The sequence below is a fragment of the Anser cygnoides genome, chromosome 6 (genome assembly GCF_040182565.1).
Source record: "Anser cygnoides isolate HZ-2024a breed goose chromosome 6, Taihu_goose_T2T_genome, whole genome shotgun sequence".
In the NCBI taxonomy this organism is placed as follows: Eukaryota; Metazoa; Chordata; class Aves; order Anseriformes; family Anatidae; genus Anser; species Anser cygnoides.
In genome coordinates, this window is record NC_089878.1 from 10,907,691 (window position 1) to 10,933,659 (window position 25,969).

Here is a 25,969-nt window from a genome sequence, read left to right on the forward strand (position 1 = left end):
GAAGCCAGCTCTTCACCCTGGCAGAGCACCCTGTTCCTGCATCTTCCGTGCCGCTGACAATGTTTTAGCTAATTATGGAAGCGCTGGCACTATTTTGCATTCGGAGGGTAGGATGCTGGCTGGATTCGTTGGCAGGCGCTGGACACAGCCACGTCCCATTGCTCCTGGAAAGGCTGGGCACACGCACAGGGACGCTCTGCAGGTGTGAAGCTGGTTCTCTGCCTTCCATCCGACTCCAAAGCCTCCTATTTCTGGAACCTGCAGGTATTTTTTCCCCTTAACCAGTGTTTTGCTTCACTACATGGTAAAAGACTCAATCTTGCTTTAAGAAAGAATATCTGAAAAAAGTGAATGGACTTAAGTCTACTGCAAGTGTGTGCATAAAAGCAGAAAGAAATTAACAGATCTAAATAATACATGCTCCTGTGAAACAGGAAAATAATCACACGCCTCAAAGCTGTGTATACATACAAATATTAACTAGAAAAAGTCAGGCTTAAGCTACTCTGGAAGATGATAACTGGAGATTCAAAGACACAGAGCTGCCTTGTGTTCAGTTTCTTCTTGGTAAAGACAAACTCGCCAGGATGCACTACAGGCATGCCTGCACAGCAAGACGTGAAACGGCCAGCAAAAGGGAGGCCCAGCACACGTCGGATGCAGCCCAAATTCAATACAGACCAAACATCCCTAACTTACATTTAACACCCACCTATTTCACTTCCCTGAGCAGCTTGTACTGAAATCAGGAGCCAGGCCAACATATCATGCTCAGGAAACGCTGCCCTACTCAGCTGGTACAAAACACACAGCCCTAAGCCCTTTATTTCAGCCTGATAACGCTCCTGCCTGTCACATTTCCCTTACCCTCTGCCAGTAAGGGCAGAGGATGCCAGGAAGTCCCACTGACCGGAGGAGAAGCGAGTACTGCAGGTCCTTGCATGACCCAGGAGCCCAACGCGGAGCAGAGTGCCTCGCTCCGTGGCTGCAGCCCAGCAGTGCTGCTTTTCTCAGCGTCCTCGAGTCCAGCACAAGTTACCTGGGGCTCCCCCGCAGCACTCAGCTCCTCACCTTGGTGCAGAAGAGCCAAGCAATGCAGAGACCCAAAAACCAAAGGCAGATGTGAAGCGCACCTCTGGGCCATGGCAGTTTGCCCCACGGTAGGACAGGAGCCAGGCCCTTACGTTAGTTCTGCAGGAAAAATGTCTGTCCTTACAGGCAAAGGTTTCAACAGAGAAGAAAAGGAGGTGGACGTTAACTACATCAATCTGAAGCATCAGAACTCAGCATGAAGAAGTATGCTAAATTTTCCGGTAACTTAAAATGTGTAATTTTTACAGTTTTCTTGATTAACAAGGATTAGCCTCCACTCGCATTTATTGGCAAATCTGTGCAGTTTTTGTAGCATCACTGTAGTTTTTTGTAGTTTTGTAGGAAGACACGCTAGCGATGCAAGTACTTCCCATACAAGGCATAAGTTACTGAGGAACCCCACACACCTTTTTCTGATTACTTCCAAATCAATACAGAACCCGAGATGTTTGTTTTCATTTGGTTTACTCGAGAAAACACTTCATGCCTCAGGACAAATCACAATTAACAAGAGCACTACGGACCTCCAGGTTGAACTCGAGGACCAGGTGGTCATTCCCATTGTCACCAACTTCCATTTCTCAGCGATACGGAGCTGACAGCGTCCAAAACACGAGCTGGGGCATGGCTGGTCTGATCTGACACACAGTGTGGTTCATTTGGTTTGGATAGGCCAGCAGGTGCTGATGGATTTCCCAGGAAGAGGAACTCTGCAGCCACATCATGCCCTCCTCCTCACCTCTCCTTCCTCCCGGTGCTCGAGCCCCAGGGTGTTCATCTGGCAGGGTGAAGTGAAAAGCGAGCGCACACGGCGCTGGAGCCGTGTGAGCCAAGCTGCAAGCTAGGCAGGCAGCGATGCTCAGAGCTGTGGCTTACCTGATGGCTTGCCAAAGCCACTTAGCACCGCTGAGCTGGTGGCAGCAGCTCTGAGTCAGAGAGAACTGCTGGGTGACTCGGGGAGCCTGCGGTACTCACAGCAGCCAGACAGCACGGCCCGAAAGTAGACACTGCATTCCTACACAGATGCAGGCCTAAATCCTAAACATCCAACTCAGAAAACTGCAACAAGAAGTGCTCTGAAACAATCCCTTACCTATAACTGCAAAGTAATTGTGTCATAAGGAAGAAGGAAAGATCACAGCCATTTCTGAGGTACGTTACAGTCATCCATAAAATGCAAACCAATTCCATTAACCTCGCCTCCAACACAGGTCACACCCAATTGATTTTTTTTTTTTGTCTTCAGGGTGTGTTGTACCAGAGCTGCTTTCTGCAGGGGCCTGGAAGCACGGCTTCAGGTTGGAATTAAGGAGTCAAAACCTTCCGAGGTAGATTTAAACACCAGAAAAGCCTGTGACATACAGCACAGTGGCTCCAGCTTGGACCACACCAGTATCAGTTCTTAAAATCAGCAGCCACTTTGCAACAGTGCCTGTCACCTCCATATGCAACTCAGTTTTACTTACATTTACAAAAATTCTGCTGTGTATTCTCTTTGTCATCTTCAAATAGCATCTCTTAGCATGCCAGCATCGTCCCTCTACAGCATATTTATTACTTGTATTGTCTGTTCCCACCACTGAGAAGACCAGCCTCATTTTAAGGAAAAAAGCCAGAAAGCACTTTGTATTAATAGAAAAATTTGGTTACTCAAGGATTTTTTTCTCCCCTCCCACCCCCTCCTCCTCAAGTTTGTAATCTTGTTCTTCGCATGTTCAAGAATGTCTATAAAAATCCACAGAGTAACACCCTTCTGAAGTCATGAAGGCAGAAGAAACGACTCATGCATTTCACTTCATCATTTCTGTCTGCTGTGGGCACCCTGGCACCCTCGCATCTCAGCTGGCAGAGCTAACAAAACCTCCTTGTAAACCGTAACCAAGGCAATGAACTCAAGTGTACACAACTAAATGCTTCTTAGGAAAACAATGTCCGGTTTTCATCACCAAAATGTACTGCCAGTATCAACAGATTATTTTCGATTGAGGCTAGAAGGCGGCACAGCAAGGAGGAGGAAGGAAACTGCTGAAAGGCCTAAGTGCTTCTCGGCACAGTGAAGTCAGACGAGCTGAAGTCATGCTAGAGGGGAAGCTGGGAGGCATCCGTGGTCTACTATCAGCTACGGGAATCCATTTAACCCCCAAACTCAAAAGCAACAGTCAGAAGTGTTTTGAGCTTGAATACATTCATGCCTCGCTAGCATCACAAAACGTCACGAGTTTGGAATATGGATGCAGGCAAAGTTGTGGGATCTTCCCATTGTAGAAGAGCCAGATTTAAGAATAGCTCCTAGAAGCTTCCTGACTGACTCAAACTTTTCTGTTCCTTTGCTTAATAATGGAAAAAATCCACACAATTTTAAGATATCAGATGAGAACAACAGGTTTCGGTTAGGAACATCTCAGAGAGCCTGAGAATACAAATACCTGTGTGAAAAGCACATGCAAAAGAGATCCAAGCAGAATATTTCACTTGTAAACCAAAAACGCACCTCTGCTGGTGGAACCACAGTGTTGGGCCTTGTCAGCTCCCAGGCTCTGCCGCAAACCTAAAGCTTTAGGAGCTGGAAGCTGCATTAACCATTTCCACCACGGTGGGAAGTTGTGAGACCTGAAAGACCGAGAGCAATCCCAAAGAAGAGTGAGCAGAAGGGCAGAGGTGCTGGCCCCGATCCTGCCCCATGGTAGGGTCATCAGCTGCAGCAGCTGGGAGCTGGTAAAAGCCAGGTCTAGCAATTCAGACTTTTAGTTAAATACAATTATGATTTCAGCCCAAATACTTGACCTTCATCCTCACTACAGAGGACAAACCAGCACACCACCTCAAATGTACAGCGATCCTGCCTTTACCTTCCACGCAACCCTACAAGACCGAAGTTTGGTGGGAGATGAAGTGATGCTTTCTTATGGAAAGTTTTTCTTGCACGGCTGTCCCAAGCTTGACTTATTTTGTTTTTAAGGTTTCTCCGAACCCCAGAGCTTTGTTTTTCTCTTTGATAACTCCCAAGAGCCAGGAGCAGAGAGTACGAACAGGCAGACATTCCCCTCTGGCATGCCGATGGTACTAGCACGAGTTATCTGTGTTTAACGGGTCAGCATTCTTGGTCTCCTCACTCAACATTTTGAGCCAAAGACTGGGAAGAAAAGGAGGGGAAGAGACCCGTAGCTAATGAGGAATTTACATACAAACACTGTCAGCTTTGGAGAAACATTTGCTTATGCATTTGCCTGGAAACTCATCTTGGAGAGATAATTCAAGCATGTGACCAGGAGCTGGGAAGTCTTGTTGACACAGACCCTTTTCCCCATAAATGAGGGGAATGTTTACTTTGCAGAACACCGCAGCGAACACTGCGTACGCTTCCACAACGTCAGAGACAATTAAGGAGTAGCATCCTACTTCATAAATTACATTTCCATGTAGTCACAAAGGGCTTGCTGCTAAAAATACAGCCTAAACAATAACTCTGCTCCATCAGAAGCTTGCATGGATTGCCAAAGTAAATCCTGCAGTAAGGAATCGATCCTAAAACACCTATAAAGAGGGGATATCCTGCAACAATTGCCACAGTGGGGGCAACCCCTAGTAGGGGTTGAGAGCCATCTGTTCCTTTAGCAAATGTTTTGGTTTTTCAAACCCCAAGGCATGGGGGGGAATATTGTGGCATTCACGAGTTACTGGGAAGTTGGTAAGGTGTCTTTTCCTCTCCTACCTGCTCAAGTAATTCATGCATGCTACCCATACAGACCTTGCAGATGAGTTCTTCAGCAGCTCGCTCCTGGTGCTGCCCCTGGCGCGATGCTGTGCCCCTCGCGTACCAAGCCTCCGGCTCAGCTGCAGCTTCGGCTACAAGCGGGGCTCTGCTTTAAGGCGCCAGGCTCATGGTAGGAGGGACGGTGCTCGAAGCACCTCCTTCAATTTAAACAAACCCCCCTCCACGTGGAAACGCTGGAGAGTTTCAAGGCGGCTTCGGAGGCGACATTGAGAAGAAACTTAGCTGGCAACTAATCAGCTCTGTAGGGCCCTGTAAAAACATTCCTGTAAGCAGCAGAGCCTGCAGAATGGGAAGGTCACTGGTCAGGAGCATAAAGCCATCCCAAGCTATCAGTTTGTATACAGAGGGCATACCACTTTCACAGCTGCTTAGCAATACGTGCCCTGCCCCATTTTCCTCCACTGATAAAGGACAGCGGGGAGGAAAGCACAACTCCAGCGCAGGAGCTGGCTGGCAGCCCTGCAGAAGCGTGCTGCAGCTTTGAACCCCGAGCGGTTTTCTATAGGCTGCGCGTTTGGCAGAGCACCAAGGCAGTATCAGCTAACCGCATGTAGGTCACAGCTTCAATTAGCGCTTCCTCCCTAAACGGCTCGAGTCTGAAAGTGACTGCTCCCACCAGGGAAGAATTCGGATGCCGTTCCACGGCTGTAATCTCAGGGAACAAACCCATGAGCTTCGTACACCCCGTGCAAGACTGCACTCGTGCTTGAGCTCAAGATTATTCATGTAAAATAGTTCGGAGGGAGTTGACGCTGACCTTGGAAACAGCTGGGTCATTCACTCAAGTAAACGGATCAGAATTGTTGAGTCTAGCAATGATGCCCAGAAGGAAAAATACAACAAAAACCAGCTAACTGACAGCAACAGCAAGTTCTGGAGTTTCACCAGAAATGCATGAAAAGCTTCCCAGTGTCATCTCCTGAAATATTCATTCGCATGAAGCTGCATTCAGTGCTCTCCTCCACTTCCTTTCCCTAAATTATTTTTTTTTTTATATAAAAGAGAAATTTCTCTTTTCAAGTAAGCACGCTGACCCTTTTCAGTTCTCCCTACTAGACCAGCAGCATTTTGCAATGGACTTAACCACATTTAAAATTTAGATAAAACTGAACCTCAAAGAAACAGAAGCAGAATGGTGAGTTCCAGAGTACTTTAAATAATGCATTTCTGCTTGATTTTAAAAGAGCATTTGTAATAAGCCACGCCAAGTTCACTGCAGACTTTAGAGGACTTAGAGCAATCTGGCCAGAAGAGGGTACCTAAAGGAGATAAGAGCTTGTAAAACCCGTCCCACAGTAGGTCTGGAGTTAAGCACTCCTCAAACAGACTTGACATCTTTACTTAAAAACACATATCTGGCATTCCGAGTTTCTTTTTTTGGAAGGAAAAACTGCATCCCTGCTATAATACAGGCAGCAGGGTTATTATACAGGTAGTGCTAATGACTTGGTAGCATGCAAAACTAGGTAATTTTTGCTTAAACCATATATGAAGTGAGAGATAGAAAATAAGTTATAATCTTAATGGCTCTGCATTCTCTCTAGCTTAATACTTTGCTGCGATGCTACGAATGGGAAGAGTTGAACTGCATTTTGGTGCTCCACTGCTGCTTCTTCCCTGTGAAAGTGAAGTTGCAAGCAGAGTATATTTCTCACCACGGCTGGTCCACTGGCACACAGAGGTGACAGAAAGACTTTCAGCAAGGAAGCACGCATTCAAGAATGAGTTCAGCCATTGGTACACATCAGCAAAAAGCAAGCATGTTTGTCTTGAGCACGCTCCTGGAGAAAGTAAGCACAATAACCAAACTGGGAGCCTGCAATAAACAGCAGTATTTCAGGCGCTGCTTCACAGCATAAACACGGGTTGGGAAGGGCTCCGGGGCTGGGCTAGTGCCAACATCTTTTTGAACGTGGACATAAACAGTTTTTGTTCCTGACTGATACAAATATCTGAAATAGAAATAAGAACTGATATTCAGAGACTGCTACAAGCAAACGTTATCAGTGATGGCCAGAACGTGGTACCCACAGAACTCCAAATTTCACCTGGATGAGAGTCAGCAAGTCTGGGCTCTGCACCTTTAGAAGGTTAAAATGCCAGTACAAACCTCAGCAGCTGCTTAGAGCAGTGCCCATACACTACCAGTCGAGAAGAAAAAGACCCTGAAATTTTTAAAATAAAGGTTACTGACAGCCTTAGGAGGACTGAAAATACTGCAGACCAAGCAAAGCACATGGTGGGGTATGCAGAAAACATTACACAGCTAAAATAGATGATGAGTATCAAATGAGAGAGCACATGAGGGAGGGGAAATACGATGCTAGTGAAAAATAAAAGTCTGGAATTGGGAAAAAGGCTTAATAAAAGTACAGGAGACAAGTGCCTATGACACCCAAGCTTTAATAGTTCCAGTTCCTGTATACAAACTGTTATTCCTTAGGATTAACTCAGGAATGAAAGAAATTTGTTGCTCCTTTTCCCTGTTTATTAAGTGTCTGTTTTATATCTGTTTGAACAAAACAAGGCCAGCCACTGCTACAGCCAGTTACATAGTGTTACTCCTGCAGCACAGGTAGAAACAGCTCAACACGAACAAAGACCAAATTTTAAGTCCAGTAAATCATTAGTAAAAGAAAATCCACGTGCATTATTTTTTAAAATGGCATCCACCAATAGGTCATAGTGAACCTACAGATACCAATTTTATTTATTATTCCTCTCTCAATTGAATGCTACGGGTTAACGGTGCTGAGGCAGGTAGAGGCTTTTTCATTTGCAAAGACAACGTCACTCCATCTAACTGGGAAGCGGAGCTCACCTACAGAAGGCACAGCCCCCAGGACAGCAATTGCATCTCTGGATTTTCTGTGTGAGGAGCCCTCAGAGAGCCAGACCAAAAGAAGGCAGAGCTAGAGCTGAGGCAGGAGAAGTGTTTTCAGAAAAAGTTGTTACTCATCACATCGCATGGAGTTAGCCACACCAAGTACGAGACAGAAAAGCTTCCAATGCCCAGACAAACTGTATCAGTACTCTGAGGTGGTGCAAGACTGGAGTTAGATCATGTGAACTGCTGGTATTTGAGAATCACACTCATGTGGGGCCCTCGCGTTGTGCAATAGGTCAGAACAATTTGTCTCACTACGTTTCACTGGGAAGCTTTTGGAGAGCTTCATGCCAAGAGCTAGGCAGTGAAGCTGCACAGGTCTTTGCCATCAATTAGGAGCGATTCAGAACTTCACTGTGCTTCAGTTCCTTGCCCAGAGAACACAGATTACACATCCCTCTGGAGGAAAATCAACGCACGAGGGAGTAGTTTGAAATCTTCACACAACATTACCCAAGTTTTACGCCAGCAGAACAACTGAGAAACTCCAAGAAAAGATTAATCTTCTGCACAGTTAAGTCATCTGTATTGAGTGGGCATACGGGAGAGCACACAGGAAGGAAACATTGCTCTTGTTTGGAATTTAGCTTTCAGAAGCAACTTGTGTAATACAGCAGCTCTCTGCGATTGCAGAGGGTTATTGCTCGAGCAATAGCCCACAAACTGCAATGCAGAAGTGCTGACAGCAGGAGAAGAGGTATGAGAGAGAGTGTAACTCGGTCAGTATATCACACACTTGCCAAGTCCAAAAGAGACAAGTGTCATGATACAGACTTGTCTCTACTTTTACAAAAAAAGCAAATCATACTAAATGCCAACAGCACAGCAGTGCAAGTTCCTGAAAAAAATAGGAAGAAAATGCTTTTTTAAAAAATAAATCAGTCCTCTTGAAATAAAAAAACGTTCTAATTTCCCATTCTGCAGTGAGGCAAGTCTTCAGGTCAGTATCTCATCGAGAAGGTCACAGGAGTCCTGGAGATGAACTACTCCATACAGTAAGGCCAAGAATGAACTTCCAGCTTGTTCAAGCTGTCCTGAAACCCACAAGAGGGAGTAGCAATCAAACAAAGCAAACGTTTTGTTTCTAAAGAGACAATACTTCACTTACACAAAGCTGGATCCCTGAATTTTCAGCATGTGTTTAGTTACCTGAAAATTCAGTCACTGAGGATGTGGATGAAGATTATTAGCTCTTTTTAAACTGACCTCAGGATAAAAGAGAGGATAAGAGACCACAGAAGAAGGTATATGCCTCTGTATTCCTACTGAGGACATGGTAATTCAGCCTTCCTTAAATTATTACCCCTAACAACAGCATTTCAACCATGTATGCAAAGAATAATAATAAAAAAAGCAGAAACAAACCAGCAAAGGTGGCAGAAGGAAAGGGATGTTTAGTTTGTATTAAGCTTCTATGCCCTCCCCCCACAGAAATGCAAATCCTACCTAACTTCATTTTGCCAGTAATTTATTTTTGGTATCCTCATTCTCGGCTTCAATGCTTTCAAAGAGCTCTAACGAAACCTATGCTTTTTTTTGTTTTGTTAAATACCAGCCATCCAAAAGGTATTGGCTTCTGCACTCAGCACTTCACTACGGCAGGAAAAAAAAGACCACACAGCATATTAGGAGGTTTGAAAGTGCTCACAATATTGTTTCTTGCAGGCTGCCACAGCCACCTGACAGCTCTGTTTGTAAGTGAGTAAGACAGCAGAGCATTTTGGTGACAGTTCTGCTGCTTTACGTAGGAACAGCTGGGAGTTCAGAGTCTGGGGACTTGGCTAAATCCTCCTGCTGAGGCAGAACCTCCCACAGCACTCGCCTCCTGCCTCCCTGCCCAGTATTTTGGGAACTGTCTCACTCACTGGAGAGAAGGCGCAGGAGCAGGCTGGACAGTGGGAGCACCCTGTTGGCACCCACCTGCTGCAGGGATGTTGACGCTTGTGGAGGCAACGTCCTGGCCCTCCAGGAACGGGTCCCGTACACGCTCATGGCTCCAACAGGGGCTCCCTGAGAGCTCGGACGGCCCCTCGTGCTTCCCTGGCTTTTTAATCCAGCTGTCACGGATGCAGAGTTACTCGGAGCCACAGACATACAAAACACACCTGGTTTTACAGGCATGTCTGAGGGTACGAGCTTTGCCAGTGTGTTGAAAAATATTAATGTCAAGTATTATTAATGAGCACAAGGCAGCTTGCTACTAGAGCCAGAGTAGGCTTTTAGGTTATGCAACAAAAAACAGTGAAGTTATACACGATTATACAACTTCCATTTGTTTTCCTAGGTCTGACAGCAGGTCAGGATTTTTCATGGGCAGTGACATCTCAGAAAAGATTCACAGCAATTTATCAAAGGCCTTAACGATGCCTACAGCCACATCACCTTGCACAGCCAGCTAGTACAAGGGTTTAGTGTTTAAACCAAATAAAACGCAGAGAGACCGCCTCCAAGAGCCCTCCACGTCACCAGAAGCAGTGATAATGTAGCAGGTAGTAATCGCCCGTGGCTCCTGAGCACCAATTAAGCAGGGAAGTAACGGAGCTCCTGGAAACCAGAGCTGCTGCCTGTGAAGAAAAACATCTTGCGGTCACTGAGAATTCCCCGTGACCTTTCACAAAGAAACAAACACAGATAAATCAGTTTGACCCTGCTGAGCTCCCGGTCAGGCTCTGCCCACCTGCTCCTCCCTGGCAGTCGCACGAGGATATTGCAGCCACGTACTTTATGAAGCACTCCTGTCTCCCGCAAGGCAGCGTGAGGATGAAAATCCATCCTTGTCCGGCCAATTTACAACAAAATAAGAGATAATCAGTTGAGACTTAAGGGAATGAATGGCAGACTTGTCCAGCAGCTCACAGCAAAGACTGGCAAAGGAAGCAGCACTACCTGACCATCTTAAATGATTCTTTGAGAGACCTAAGAACTGCTGCTAATCAATAACTGTCTAAAACTGTATGAATAAATTTAAGATAAATTGACTTATGGAGGGACTTGCTTGTCTTTCATTTGGAGAGCACTTTAAATACAGTATACAGAATCTGCAGACATTGCCTGTATCTACGGAGCACAACTCGCTGGGAATGGAAGCGGTAAATATAGCATACAGATTGGACGTACTCCATCTACAAGTAACTGAGAAAGCCTATTTTCACCTCGCAAACGCATTTAGCACTACTTTATGTCTAGCCAATGCTGAGGAACAGGCTTGTGAGCTATTTATACTCAGAGATAAAGGTGCCAAAAAAGGTTTTAAAAAACCTTGAGGTCATCAAGCCTCGCTCTATCTAGGAGATGCAGCGTTCCAGCTACACAGCCCATCCTTTGCTAGGAGCTGTATGAAGGAGCAGAAGAAGTTGTACCAGGGAAGTGATGCTCAGTTTCTCTGAAAAAACCCTTAAGCAAGTGAATACGGAAGCTGGACGTGCTGAGTATTTGGCCAACATGCGAACGCATTCAGCTTATCCATTAGGTAACAGCAGGTTTAGGATTTCTGCTAAATAAAACATGCGGAGCTGCATAATTTTACACCATCACGCAATTAATGAACAGTCACCTCACAGCTGGTTAGCAGCACCACAAAAAAAAAAAATCACATCACTGCTCCACTCACACAAAGAAAAGGCTGCAGAATTATATGGTTATTAACTCAGTAGGGCTTTTGTAATTCTGACAACGTCAAGGTTATCTGAAAACAGCCTCGAACGTTCAGAGGACTCGTTCCAGTTGCGCTAACAGCTCTCCGGCAAATGCCACATTCAGCTAAGTCAGCTTCGCTGCAAGCCTGTGGTACCAAGACGGGGAAAGCCATCCGAGTGTAACTGGTTGTGCACATCCCATACTGTCCGCAGCGAGTCTGGGAAAAGCAAGGCAAGCTGTCTTCAGACGGGCTAAATTCTAGTACCTGGCAGGATTTATGACAGAGGTAAGGACAACGAACAGTCCATGTTTTGACAGATATGCCATTATAACCATGCTGCTGCAAGCAAAATGCTCAGAGGTGCTCACGGGGCTGAAAGAGCACCTCTCAGACCACCACGGGGTGACACACCGCACCTGCAGCGACACTACAGCTACTGGCCTGGCAGCTACCGGGACAGGAGGAAACATGAGGCACCAGAACATCGATCCCAAAGGCATACTCGATAACCAGGAGGCAGAATGTCAAGTAATATTTTTAAGTCTGTCAAATACCCCATGCCCCAAATAAGCCCCATACCCCATTCCCCAGCCAGCAGCTTCTTCCCAGAACAGCTGGCAGCCACACAGCTTATCATGGACACGGCTGCTTTGCAGGTGCATCGTGTCCAAGCTTTACCTGGGAGATGCCACTTCTAAATGCCATTACAGAGGAGAGCCAGCCACCTGAATGCCCACTGCAAAGGATGCAATGCCTACACTACAAGCATACCGCGCTGATGCTTCCAAGTCTGCCTCTCTGGTAGCCACTTGGAAGCAGAAATTATTTGTCATGACTTGGCCTCCCCTGACAGAAGATTTTCCCACTAAAACACAAGGAAGTCAACTAGTATTAAGAGACCATCATGAAGTTCCCCTTGGTTTGCTCGCCAGGCTCAGGTTTAACACATGTGGAGATAAAACACCCCGATTAAGCGTAATGGAATATCACTACAGCCCTGCTGCAGTATTTACTCTCTGCAAATATATCCATTTCTGCTCTCTTATCTATACAAAATCCTGTTAACTGTTCACATTTCGGTGGCACACAGAGACCAACCGAGATCACAATTCACCTGCATTAAGCCAAGAGGATCAAATCTTTCATTAAATGAGCGTATGAATCCACACCTCAGCTGACTAACCCTGCCAATGCTGTCCTGTATTGCTGAACAGTTCTTAACTCCTTCACAGCACCGACACTAAAAGGAAAATACGTTGGTGAGCACCCCCTACCAGCTTCAGCTGGAACAGCCACACTTCTACATGCAACAAGTCCTCAGCACAGGTTCCTTGCCACTCATTTGGCACAACTGATTACCAAGCAAGTCTGAAAATCTTGACTAAAGGTTTATGCCCTGCAACACACTGTAGTTGTTACAGACAATGCAGATCAAGTAGGACACTGGTACCGTTACTGGATCGACAGTGCCCAAATCATCCAGCACCCCCATTAAAATCATTTCTTAGTCAATCAGGATGTTTGCACTGCAGCACACTTCTCATGCTATTCGGGTGTTGTTCTGACAATAGTTTATCAATAGCAAAGCAGGTGACAGCCTTCGCATGCTGCTACCAGAATCCATTCCTCCCTTTCACGGGGATTCACACGGCGCAGCTCCTAGCAAAGAAAGCAAGCCTTCTGCTGCAGTCGCAGTGAGACAACATACTCCCATCTCCTTCCAAAAAAACAACCACACAGCTTACACCCTAGCTGTCTCTTCTATGAGGACATTAAAGGACACACAAACCATTTAGCGCCCTTCCCTCCTCAGGTAGCTTCAGTTAGCCCCGTAAATTTTGAGTAAGTATACTGCTGAGAGCATTGATCATCTGCCCCACATAAGACGATATCCATTCGACCTTTTAAATTCTGCTGTGATATCGCATCTGACCCAACAACAGCCGTCCCTCAGCACCACCAAGCCAGATGAAGGGTTTGCCTTCCCTTAATGATGTGCAGCATTGAACTTCTGCCATGTACTTACATCAATTTCGCTGGAGTGGAAAGAACTCTAAATAGGCTGATTATCATCAATCCCATAAAAACCTCTGTCCCGAGGATCAATGAAGTGCACAGCTCAGCCCACAGAGGCAGCTGCAGAAGCTGGCGTGGTGAAGGCTGTGACTTTTACAAGAGGAATTCACACATTTCTCCCCTGCTGAACCAGTGCCTGCTGCGCCATTCCCCTTTCGCAGCTCCTGGGCAGGCACCTCTTGATCCGATCTCCTTAGGGCATTAACACACACTGCCAGCAAGGCAGCTGCCACTCGCCCCGCTGCGTCCTCAGGGACAAGGAAAGCTCCATTCTTAACGAGGTGGATACGAGCAACAAGGGACAGATGGCAGAGGCATACTCACCATGTGCTTCTCTTTCAGCAGGAGACACGCTGCTCCACAGATCTGTTGCACTAAAAAGCAAAATCAATCTGACTTGGAGTGCTTACTGATTCCAGGGGATATTCCTGGACCACAGATTGCCGTCCACTTCTCCTTCGCTCAGCTCTCAAACCCAGCAGCAGAGGAACAACAGAAGGCTGCACATCGCCCCTGCCTCATCCACGAGCTATCCTGTAGGTTGGTAAGGAAACGATTGCTGTTCGTTCCCCTGCAGTATCTCAGCAAGAAAAAAAAAAAAAGGCCATCTTTTCATCACGTTCCTGCTGTGAAGTTTCCCCATGACAACCCAGCTGATTTGTGCAACGGTATTTCTGTATCTAACAAAAGGAACAAAAGATCGGGAACAAAAGAAAAATTGAGTACGAGAGGTAAAAAAATCTACTGCTGGAAATATGACTGAATTGTTATAAATGGAGTCCAACTTTTTTATAAAGAGTACAGGCTGCACAACCAGCATGTTCTTTGACTTGCACTAAATGTAAGTACCTGGCAGACAGGGAAGAAATGAGAATAAGTACAGTTTATTGCAAGATTGAAGACCTGATCTAGTTGTGAGACTAATGAGGAGAAAACAAATTTAAGTGCTGACCTATAGTTCTAAAATTAGTTTGTTAAAATGCATTTACTACAAGCTACGAGCAAATGCCATTCGGATGACATGAAACTCAAAATAGGGCTCTAGAAAGCCATGCATGTTTCCTGTAGCACACACCGCTCTCCAGAACTAGATTTCTTCATGTCTAGAAGGTATTGATGCTCTTCAGTTACATGCTGCTGGGGGTTGTACGGGCTCTTTTAGGTGCTGTTTATGCTATGGCAACCTAAGTCCCCAACTTTGTAATGCCTCGGTGATATGAAGCACAAGCACTGTGGCTCAGCTGAATCCAGCAGGACTGCCCACAGCCTTGAAACTAAAACCACATGTTCAACTGTCAATAGAGGCAGAGGTCTGGTAAGTATAGCTTGAATATTATATCCCTGATCCTCAAGGAGCACCAGAATTAACAATATGCAACTGTGCTTTCTCTACTGCACAAGCTGTGTATAAAAATAGTCTTTTCTCCTTCAATCAGCCTTTCATTCTTCACAGTGACATTTAAACCTTTTATGCTACAGGGGTGTTTCATCCTGAATTTGGCACAGTTCTTGCTCGTTGTATCCTTCACATGTGTTCACTGAAACCCTAAAAGAGCATCGCATTGGGGTCACACTGCTTGCACCTCTCAGACACCCTCAGTCCCAGCTCTCCAGGCAATGGTCCATCCACACATTACTGGGCTTTCTAAGAAACTGTTTCAAAGAGAAGACAAAACACAGTTAAATACAAGAAGCTTAAGAAATCTTTATTTTTGTTTAAAATGTACAGACTGATTCTCTTCTCGTTACCACTGTCACCAGTGAATGCTCAGACCAGAAGCGATGAAAGTCGCTTTTAATACCTATACCTAGATTTTCAATCTCACGGACACAAACCTTCAGAGTCATTTATCTAAAACATTCAGATAACACAGGACCTGTACAATAGTCTCATTGTTAAACCCTTGGTTACTGAAAGGAAAGAGTGGGGTGTTTTGCTTCGGCGAGCCCTGATGGGTTGAAGCCATGCTGGAGAGGGGGGCAAAGCCTGAGCTTCCCCTCTAAGGTCTCCAAGCTGAGCCTTAACTGCATGAAGCAAGAAGGAATGTAGACAACTGCAGAGATAGGGGCACGTCAGAGGTGGTTTTGGGAGACCTATTTGGTCAAGAAGAGATTTTTAAGGATCTGACCCTTTTGATTTCCAGTCCCCCACAAGTCAATAGGCTTTAAAATGCTCATGCTGCTCCAGAAAATCTATGGACAAAGTGGTCTGAAGGAAGTGGTTATTAAGCTCTATCAACACAGAGATATTTATAGAATACTATATTTTAAGAAGGGCAGTGTCTTCATTTTTCCAAGTTTAAGCTTAAACCAATATCAACAACAGTCTACATTAAGATTTGTTTTTAAAAAATACATTTAAAGAAAATGCCCCCTATACCAATAGTTAAGCAGAGTCTAATAAAGTTTTGGTTACTATTTTTTTATGTTTGTAACTGACACTCAGTTTGCTCACACACCTGAGTATTTAATAGTCCAAACAGAAGAACAAGTGGCTCACAAAAGCAGCTAACATGCTGAAGTAAGTCCTTCTCTCACCCTGCTTAAGCAGAAGATAAGATCTGTAACTCTGGGAGCAGCAGCAGCAGCTCAGCCCTACAAAGGAAAATCTATACAGCCTAAATTCTTCATGAGCGCTTGATTTCATCTGAAAGAGTGGTTTTATTCTCAACTTCAGGGCTGGAAGCCACAAGAGCATTTATGCTGTAAAAAGCTTCTCAGAAGCACAGCAATGTATTCTTGCTTCCACTAGAAAAACCAGCACCTGCCTAAATTTCACTCCCTTTGCACAGAAATAAGGCTCTTGCACACTAGGGAACACAGCTCAACTGAACAAGAGGGGTCTGAAAGCATTTTTCAGCTCATCTCCCCGACTCCTTCTGCAAATGGGCTCTCCAACGCCACAGGCCTCACCAGCTTCAGCAGTTTGCCTGGTTCTGGACTTGTGCAGACCTGTGGAAGCTACACAAGATAAGTCATCTCCAGCAGTTAGCCCGCAGTTATTCTCAATGCTTCCTCCTCTGGTCTGCACAACTCTGCTTACCCTTTCAGGGACGACTGCAACGCCCTCTCCTCAGCTATCACATCCCTAGGTGGAGGTAGAAGGGAAGCAGGTAGCCATCTAGTTCAGAAATAAACCAATTAGTTCGTCTTGATGACTTATTTGTTAACTTAGAAAATGAGGTATGAACCCCATCTTGAAATCCAAGAGTTGCTAATGGGTAAAATACCAATCAAAAGTGTAAACTGTAAGGAACAAGTTGAGGTTAATTTAATTGATGATAGAGAGAACTAGGAAGACACTGCAATTTATCAGTTCCCCAAAAACTGTGTGACTGTTTTGGGTGTTTTCCATTCCCTCGTGCAACCAAGACAGAAATACAGGCATAATGACTACAGGTACAATGACACACAAGTGTTTCCATAGTGCAGAAAAAGGAATCTCAGACTTAGTCAAGCACATCAACCATAGTTTTTTTTTTTTTTTTTTTGTGGTTAAAAATCTACAAATGAACATCCTGTATTTTAATGAATAAAACATTAAATAACTCACATTTAAACCTATATTAAACTGAATAAATGCCAGAGGGACAGGACCAAGACAGCCTTATGGCCTAGAATTTCAGCATCATCTTCTTGATAAGGTCATTCAGAGGAAGTTGTAAAAATACTCTCCCTCCCCCACTTACACGGGGTTTGTGGTGAGTAGGTAGGTGGTGATTACCTTTCCACTACGAGGAAGAACACTAACCAACAGCCTGCTCACAAGCCTGCCCCTCAGACCGAGATTATTCCAGTGCGAGCAAAAGGCCACGATCTTGAGATCTGTACAAAGCCACAAAGAGAGGGAGCCTGAACTCCTCTCACCGAGAAATCCCCAGCAGCTTCAAGAACCTATCCCAAGGTTGACAGTCAGGTTTCTTTTCTGCATCTGCTCAGTCCTAAGCACTGCTGCAAGCATCCAACTGCAACAGCATCTGCCTTGGTACCGATACAGATCTGGCAGCTCGAGATCCCACTAACAATTGTCTAAGGCCTTCATTCCCTTCCACGGTATCATTTAAGTTTACTGCAGGTGCTAAGGTAACTCATTTCTGCATTCAGACAGCTGTATTCAAGTATCCTCTACATCAAATCTGCAGTCTAAGGAGAAGTGAGTGGAATACAAGTAGCAAAAGACCAATGTGGAGTTACCTAATTCAGCATTCACTTTGGGCTGAAAAGTGTCAGCTGTTGAAAGTGCAAGGTGCCAGAAAAGATTTCCTCTGAAATCCTACTTGGTAATGGTCATCTCAGTACATGTGCCAGCACTGCCTCTCTCATTTCCAGAAATCTGCCTAAAATCTGGATGTTCACGTTCACAGAATCATTACTAATTTAAGCGGTTCCAACTGAGCAGCTAAAATTGAGTAATTCTTCTAAATTCCAATGTGGTAGTAAGAGGAAAATTATTTTTCCATGTGCTCAGACATTTACACAGCCTTACTTTTGGTATGGTAAGCTCTTTAGCTCTTTAAGGATTTATATTCAAGCTATAGCAGAGGAAAAGGAAAATATGCTGCACCATACATTCCTGGTAAACCAACTGTGGCTTTGAATGCCATACTTCATATATGTAAACTCATTAAGAAGCAATTTTACCTGAATAAGCTGCAGCTAAAAAAACAAAACAAAACAAAAAAACAGTTAATAAGACTGAACTAATGATAACTCTAATCTACAAGTGAATATTTTTTCTATTCTGATTCAGAAAAGTACTTTGACTTGACTTTTGTTGGAGGTAGCGTCAGAATGAACCCATGCTGTGTTCCCTTGGTCATGTTAGTTTTGTCCTGTCCTTTAAGGGCTCACCATCATGGTTCTGCACCAACGCACTGTCTGAGTATCTGCTTTTCCAGAGGAAAAGCCGGATGGCAGGGCAATGCCAGATGATACACCACTATCATCATGACTTTTGGAAGGAAAAAAAAAAGAAGAATTAACTATAACGTAACTTTCACGGATTATGAGCTGCTTTTTTCAGAAAACCTTGGCTCCTCTGCAAGCAATCAGCGCCTCGCTCTCCCTCTCAGCCTGCAATCTCTTGGCCTTTCAGGCAAAATTTCAACATTTTGCCAACTAATTGTGCACTAAATAAAAAGCAGGTATCCACCTCATTTTGGTATTCAGCCTTCATCTGCAGCCCAGCAGACCGAGCAAACCACAGCACCTCAAGTGCACTGTGGACAGCATCAGATCACCAATCTGCTTTCCATTATGGACTGCCCCACGTACAGATGGAGCTCATTAAAAGAAGCAGTGTGGCAAAAGGCAAGCCATTCACACGATAGCAGAGGGCTGCAGCTGTTGACCAACTCAGCCATCCCCAAATAACTCTCGTAACTCCAGCATGTAACACAACCCTGCCTTATTTGTCCACCTCGGACTGCAGGAAACTCTCACCCTTCCTTTCCAAGAGGGAATGGGTAAATAGAGTAGATCAGATTCAAGATGACGTAAGTAACTTGTCCTTCATGACTTCAAAAATCCAAGCAGAGAGCAGGGTTGCCCAGTCCTGCTACGACAAGTCTCAAGCAGAGTCTCTTTGCTTGTCTGGAGCTATGGAAGACCATAACACATGTAACACATTCACTGCGAGAAAGGAAGGGAAAAAAAGCAAAGTGAAAGTTCAGTTTAATTTTAGAAACTGATTTCCACTTCCCCCTGTGAATCGCGAGAAGCCTTGCCAAAGACGTGGGATCTTAAAGGCCCTTCCTTTTGTCAAGCCCAAAGTCTTTGCTTTCATGAAAGGTAAAGCTGCTTCAACTCACTGCCATAAAATGTTTCGTGTTGAAAAGCCAAAAACCATCACAAAAGGCAGCTTTGTATTAAGGGCTGGACAGACTATACAGCTGCATTTACACAAATTAGGAGAGTTTTTCTGAGTATTGTTTTTACACTCCAGAAATTCAACATTTATATGAGTAAATACACCCAGCATATTGACTATTATCAAATTACCCTATACAATTATTAATTTTAATGCACTCCGTATGCAAACATTATTATTTCTTCCAACTAGAAGTATCGATAAAACCTTTCCCTGAAAGCTGCCACTTTCTCTGTGAGGTTTTGTTTTTAATTACAGTTCTGCTAGAGCCTATTGCTCCTCACCAACATAAATTGCATGTTGGAGAAGTAAAGATTAAGTTGCTTTAATTACATGGCAAATACCAATAAGGCCATTAACATTAATTATGAGAGCCAGAGAGGTCTTTACATCAATTACCAGTACAAACCAAAGCTGTGAGCAATTTTTTCTTTTAAAAGAAAAAAGAATTGATTTGATGACCTATTCTACCGAATTGCTCAAGACACTGGAGCCACTTCCCTGTGTACAATCACGTCGGGTGACAGCTGAATGCACGTGTCAGGGCTCTGCAGGCAGGGAGACTGCTGTACTGGGGACCTGCAGCTGCAAGGACCACAAACTGGTAGGACTGAGGCTGGATCAGGTCCAGGTTTTAGGCTCAGTTATTTCTAAGTCCTCCAGATTTCACAAAATTATCTCACAGACCAACCTTGAGAAATTACTGTTTTGTTCCACCACATGCTGATGTTAGCAGCGTAACTTCCAGATGTCTCCAACAAATCCGGAATAAGCCTTGACCACTGTATGAAGCGATGAGCACGGGTCCCTCTTCTCTTAGGTGCGTAGTTTTTTCAGCCCTCAGCTGTCATTTTCAAGGTCTCTTTTTGATGACACTCCAGCTTTAGATGGCTAGTGATTGCAACAGGACCTTATAAAAGAAATTAGCTAAGCTTTCAGCCTTCCCACAAGGGGAAAAACAACAACAAAACACAACTACGTCCACGGAGCAAAGCTCCACTCTAGATTTTCACTGTTCCTCAGCCTTTTACCAGAAGTAAACGTGCACAGATTTACTTCCCACTAGAGCTCATTCAGAGATGTATGCCATTTGCTGTCAGCAACTGAGCTACGACCTTGCCCCTTTCCTTGCACACCCTTCCCACATCCAGCTTTGTCACCTCAAGAATGGAGGCACAGATCGAGCTGATAGTTTCGCTCCTGCACTTTACCAGGATCCTTTTACAGCTTTTTCAAAGAGCTGTGAGACTACTGCTGAACAATCACTGCCTAACCCTCTACAACTAAATCAAGAGAAGAGTCAGGGTGCCAAAAGTCTTGGATGCTAGGAAGTGCCTCTGGTCCAAACACAGCGATAAAAGGTGCGCTACATACAGAAGCAGCCAGAACTACTAGGAGTTATCTTGGCCTGTCCTGTCTACTCTTTCAGCTCATTCATCAACTCATCAGTTCTACTGATTCTCTTCTCTGAAGTAAGTATTTTAAATCATACAGTTTGAACTTGCCAAACCTTCAGGGACAGGACACGACAACTTCCTAAATGTGTACTAGAATTAAAAAAAAGTATTCAGAGGAGCAGGAAGTCTGCAAAGCACAAAAGCTTGCTTTCTGTAGATTTTTATTAATAAATAAGCGTTGCTTCTAAATGTGTACCCTGTCCTCTAGCAGTATCATAATACAATAGCCACCACACGAAGGAGCTTATATTAGCACTAAGGAGGGCCAGTACAGTTTTTGCTGTGGTTTACAGAGAGCAATTCCACCCAGTGCAATGGCTGTGTAATCGATTTCGGATGCCAGAAGACCAGCACTAGGTTAAAGCCATCCTAACGAGGACACGGGAAGGGCTGGACGCATCAAGGTTAGCCTTCCAGTCCATTCACCTCGGTAACGATGCCTCATATGTGGCTTCTCACCTTGCCAACTCCAGGTAGGAAAGGCAGCTCAGACTTTCTCATTGTGCTTCAGCAAAGCCCAAAACACCCAAAGCACGAGCCAGCAGCTCTGCACACCTGGAAGGCTGGAAAGCAGCACGGTGGGATTCAAGAAGCAGGGGACAGCAATGATGTGCCACTCCTGGGCTCTGCTCGCACACCTGCACTAGTCAGGCAAGACTTACACACCCAGTTTTCCCATCTCGTGCAGAAGGGCCACAGCTGCACTGGATGAACCTGCAGGTGCCTGGATGAGGAATGATGCCCAGAGAGGGCACAAATCCCAAGCAGCTGTTACAAACCAATGCCAGCACTTTGCTCTCAAAGACGTTTTTAAGGCAGATGCATCCCTCCTTTTTCCTCCTCCCCTTCTGCATGATCACAACTTATTTTTCCTTTTCTCCCCTCCCCAAATAAGCATTGCAGTTGTAAAACGTGGCATTTGGACTGCCCCAGCAGCACAGATTTTCCCATGGTACTCTGCCAGGGTCACTTTGCTCTTGGTTTGAGTCACCGTTCGAGAGGGTAGCTCGCTCTCCATTTCCATTCCGTCCTTACCCTTTCTCCTGGAATTTCCAACAGTGCTGTGTTAGAAAAAGTGAGACATCTGACTACAACAGGCCCTTGTAGTTCTCTGCACTTCTTGAAGCTGTAACAAAGAAAGACTACAGCTTTTTGATTTGATGAGCTTGGAATATTCCCTAACGCAGACAGCTGACAGGAGCGTGAAAACGAGAAAGCAGTTGCACAGCACATTGATTATCTTCTAAAAGCAGGAACACTGAGAAGCGTTCAAGCAAAACAAATGCCGAGCACTCTGACATCTAACTGCTGAAGCATTTGATGGCATTGCCATGATTTTCTCCCATGCCCCTGAACTAGCCCATTTCTAAAATAAGCACTGCTTGACAAACTAAAAAGGCTTCTAGGAAGCTATAATTTTTTTCTTTTTTATCTTGGGGTTTCATATTTATATAGCATAATCTCACTGCATAAGCAAGCAAACAGGATGAGGAGATAAACCACCACAGTGTAACTGCATCGCTGCGCTCACGCTGCCTCCAGCTTGCAGATTTTTTATTTCAAATAGACCTTTACGGCAATAGCTTGATTTTATTTTTTATTTTAAGAAAAGCCTGTAGCTGGCAATGGTCAGTACAATCTTCTGAGGGTGCCCGGCTCCAGTACAACGTGGGAAAGGAAAGAAGATCTGAAGGCAGCGCACATCCATCGAGAGGCACAACGTCACGCAACGCAGCGGCATCGCTGGACTCCTGAACGAGCCAAGGCCTCTCGGCATCCCATTAAGGAAACAACACCCAGCAGCCAGAAACCTGCGTACAAATTATTTCTGCTCCTCGGAGACAGAAAGGTTGAATTCAGCAGAATTAAGACCAGCAGCTGATGAGTAAGAGCGCAGAAGCTGGCCAACAGCCATCACTTCAGGGAATAGAAATATTTATTGCAGACTCCCACCCAGCCTAAGTATTTGAACGCATAATAAAAATAGGCCTAGCTTTAGAACTATTGTGCAAGAAAGGTTATTTCAAATTAATGCTCAAGAGAACAGAAGCCTGTCAACAAGACCCGCTGCCTTCTCCAAACACAAATCCCACTCTTGTACTTTACAAGGTGTTCCCTGTACAGCTTGGTCACGCCGCAGACAAAACACGCTGTGATGCTGCAGAGTTTGAAATTCAATCCATTTACACAACTGTCCCGGTTTGGCAGTGCTAGGCTTAATATCAAGTCCCGTTACACCCAGCCTGCCTGCACTCCTGCTGTACAGCTGAAGCAAAAGCAGCAGTTTGACACAAAAAAGAGCGTATAAGGATTGCACAACTACTGTATTAGCCATTTCTAAAGCAAGAATGCAATTCAGCCTAGGGTATTAGGCATCTGGATTGCCCTTCCGTGCCATTCCACACTTTCCCTCTTTTCCCCAGTAACCATCCAGGAGCAAACCGAGGCCGAGTAATGGCTTGCTGCGCCTCAGATGGCATTCTGTCAAGCTCAGCATGTTGCAGAGCGTGCTAGGGGCAGCGTGTTGTTGCTATATATAACTGGCTATCTGGTACACAGCCTGTCTGACATTGAAGGCGAGTTCTCCTGGGTGGAAAAAATTTGTTTCATCTTCCTTTGGATTTACTTTTACATGACCAAAGCGCAGCACAACCTGTAGGAACACGAGTGCTTGTAGGACAGAAATGAAAACGTGATCCAGGCTTTGGGAAGACTCATGACACCTACCACTTATACCTGACCATTTAATTGCTTTAAGTCAGTAAAAGCTTTCATAAAGCAAGCAACAGCATGGTAAAAATGAAGATTTGAGCAGAGTGGAAGACAAAACACTGCAGCAGCTAAAGTTACACTACATTTGGTAGCCGCTGGCTCCAGCACCTGCCCTCACCACCTTCTGGGCTCTGTGGTGTCAGCTCACCATCTTCTGTGTCCCCGGGCCTTCTCCTTTGAGAAACAACATCCGTAAAATGCACCCAAGAAACCTTCAATAATAGAAGCATGGGGTTTTTAACCTACCTAGAAATAAATATGCCTAAGGTTTCCTCCCCCACCACCTAGCCATAACACATGATGCGGTCTGTAAGAGCCCACAGGCCTTACCCCAGATTGCTCCTGGATCTGCACGACTCCTGCATGATATTTCCCTAATGAAATGACCATGATATAACCCTAATCCTTACCCCAGATTGCTCCTGGATCTGCACAACCGCTCCATGCTATCTCCTGCAATGCCCATGGTGCAAGTTTGGGGAATTTGGGGAAGTTTCACATCAAAAAAATCATGTGAAAAAAAAAAAAAAGGGGCTCTGTCCTGACCACGCAGCACGGCATTTACTCATCAGGAGCTACACTGCACATTTATTTAAAGAAAAACCACAACAGTGTTCCTTTCAGCCTTATTTTTCCAGATTGCATAGTCAAAATCAATCACCGATACTGCCTTAACAGTCGATCTGTTTTTGAACTGTTAGGGTGTCAAAATTATTATTATTATCCGTACTAAGCATTTCCAACAGTTTTGAACCTCAATCCCACAGTTCATTGGCAGCAAGTCAAAAATCAGTGTGTTGGGATGCTTGATGTGAGCTTCTCACAATAAGATAGATACGTAAAGTTTAATCTCCAAAAATGTAACTTTTTTTTTTTTCTTAAAACACAGGGTAATGCTATACAAACCATTAAAAATGTGGATGCTTTACAGTGGCTTGAACATCCTTTTAAAAGGAAAACAAACAACAATGCAAGACAGCCTTGTGTTTACGCAAAAGTTTTCATATGGACTCAGCAGGACTTTGCTTTCCCAGCCATGTATTTAAAAAAAAAACAACCACTATTCTCCTTCCTTGTTTAAGAGCCTTTTTCCCTGGAAAGGGCTGACCTGAACTTCAGGGTATTAAAAAAAGACCTTTTGCTATTTACAGTTCAGTACTTTAGGAAGTGGGAGTTCCAAACACAAACATTCAAGTACGGTGTCAGCTCAATCTTTGCTTACAGAGCACCTGCAATAAGTAGGGTATCTGCAAACTACCCCAAATTAGTTCCTCACTCCTTCCAGGCGTGCTGCCATTTTCTGGCACAGACTACTAACAAACAGGACCACCTTTAATGCTACGTTCCTACCTGGCCCCAACCAAAAGAGAGACAAAACAGTATGCTTTTAACACGTAGCATTAATATTCAAACCTGGGGATGACCTCCGGAGCACCTTTCCTCGGGTGGAACGTCCTCATCCACAAGCAGATTTAATTAAATTTAGCTCTTTACCCTGATTAGAGTTTATAGAGCAATCTGGCAATAGACCATTTGACTGTGTTTACAATCTGTTTTGTTGGTCTACAGCATGCTGGTTCCAAGTTGCAAGGCACTGTTTTTCATTACCTCTCCAAATACATCAGCTTCAGATTAAATTTTAAGAAGTACCTAGAGTCATCGTAAGGACTGGAGATGATCAGAAGTACAGGACAGCAATTACAGGAAGGGATCTGCAAGAGATATCACCAGAAGACTCTCGGTTTTGTTTTTTTTTAATACACACATATATATACAAGAGAACTGCAAAAACTGCTATGTTTCCATGCCCCCCACTACATTGTAAGCTCTGTTACATGTGCAAAGAAGTTTTTGGGGACAGTTGCACGCAATTCTTCAACCACCACCACCTCCCTGCAGTGGGACCTGGAGCCTTTCGCTTACCCAAGGTAATATCCGAGCTGCAGGCTACCTGTATTCTGCTGGCAGGGCACAGGCTGAAATTCCTGATTTGCAGCATCAAGCAGAGAAATGCCAAGAACTGCCTGTGCAAACCTGAGTTCAGGGAAAGCGCCGATATCCGGAGAAACCACCTCAACAAAGCCTGGTGAAATTGCCTTTTCACGTCAGTGCAGCTGTACACTGGTGTAGTAGAAGGTCCCTCTGCTACACTCTGTGCTTTACCAGATTTTCCATTCTTTCAACAAGGACACTGAACGTCACGCATGCAGTCGCAGCACTCTAACCATGGCTCCTATGGACAAAAGCCAACTTCCACACTGAGTTTGCAGAAAAACCAGGCAGAAGAAATTTCAGAGAAAACATTTCAAAAATTCACGCTTTGAGCAATTTTAAACAGACTTGTGAAAAAATTATTTAAAAAATTACACTATCCTCTCTCTCTCTCTCCCACCATTACAGCTAT

At 44.7% G+C, this 25,969-nt stretch overlaps 1 protein-coding gene across 6 annotated transcripts in view; it reads right to left on the reverse strand.

The window, feature by feature from the left end:
- Nucleotides 1-25,969, reverse strand: part of LRRFIP1 (LRR binding FLII interacting protein 1) — a 102,532-nt gene that overhangs the window by 66,098 nt on the left and 10,465 nt on the right. The window contains exon 1 of one of the 6 annotated variants that reach the window (XM_066999798.1): nt 4,841-4,994. The exons of the other annotated variants lie outside the window; for them this stretch is intronic. The gene's annotated coding sequence lies outside the window, so the exon portion shown is untranslated. Of the gene's footprint in view, nt 1-4,840; nt 4,995-25,969 lie in introns of those variants that run through there. 6 annotated transcript variants of the gene reach the window in all.